Genomic DNA, 1,353 nt, shown 5'->3' with positions numbered 1-1,353 from the left:
ATTTTATGTTTATAAATCCTCAATTAAAAATATTTTACCAATGTGTTAATTTGTTTATGACATACAATATGACAGGTTTCAATTTAGTTCAATATTTTCTGTGCAATTAAATACATATTTTACATATGCTATATAAATAAATATATATCATTTCTTTTATCTAGTGTTTTTAAAAATATTATTTGAGTAGATAAGACCCCTTTACATTAATTTTGCTTTTTAAATATTTGACTTTTTATTAATTTTTTAAAATAAGTAATGCAGTAACGTGCTTCAAATATCAAAACTCTATAACAACCATATATTAAGTCTGGCTCCTACCCTTGTTCCCATCCACTCTGACTCCCTTTCTTTCCCAACAAGCAACTGTATCATTTATGTACCCTTCTAGTGTTTTTTTTTAATTTTTTTAATTTTTCAATTACAGTTGACATACAATATTATATTAGTTTCAAGTGTATGACCCCATGATTAGACATTTATATAACTTACACAGTGCTCACCCTGACAATATAGTACACGTTGAACACCTTATATAATTATTACAATATTATTGACTGTATTCCCTATGCTATACTTTACATCCCCATGACTATCCTGTAACTACCAATTTGTACTTCTAAATCCCTTCACCTTTTTCACACATCTCACACAAGGACACAAAAAATACACAAAGACATAGAAGATAAATAAAATGTTACTAAACAACAAATAGGTTAACACTGAGATCAAGGAAAATATCAAAAGATACCTTGAAACAAATAAAAATGAGAACACAACAACACAAAATCTATGAGACACAGTAAAAGCAGTCCTAAGAGGGAAATTTATAGCATTACATGCCTACCTACAGACACACAAAAAAATCTCAGATAAAAAATATAAATTTACACTAAAAGAACTAGAAAAAGAATAATAAATGAAGCCCAAAGTGAGTAGAAAGAAGGAAATACGAAAGATCAGAGCAGAAGTAAACAAAATAGAGTCTAAAAAAACAATTCCAAAGATCAATGAAACCAAGACTGGTCCTTTGAAAAGATAAACAAAATAATGAACCTTTAACCAGACTTACCAAGAGAAAAAGAGAGAGGACCTAAATAAATACAATCAGAAATGAAAAAGTAGAACTAATGACTGACACCAAAGAAATACAAAGAATTATTAAAAAAATATTACAACCAACTATGTGCCAACAAATTGGACAATGTAGATGAAATGTATAAATTCCTAGAAACATAACAGTCTTCCAATACTGAATCAAGGGCAAACAGAAAATCTGAACAGACCATTTACAACTAATGAAATAGAAGAATTAGTAAAAAATAAAAAAACTTCCAACAAACAAAAAACCTT

The sequence above is a fragment of the Desmodus rotundus genome, chromosome 2, assembly GCF_022682495.2.
Source record: "Desmodus rotundus isolate HL8 chromosome 2, HLdesRot8A.1, whole genome shotgun sequence".
NCBI classification, from domain to species: domain Eukaryota; kingdom Metazoa; phylum Chordata; class Mammalia; order Chiroptera; family Phyllostomidae; genus Desmodus; species Desmodus rotundus.
Note: the sequence above shows the minus strand (reverse complement) of the source record.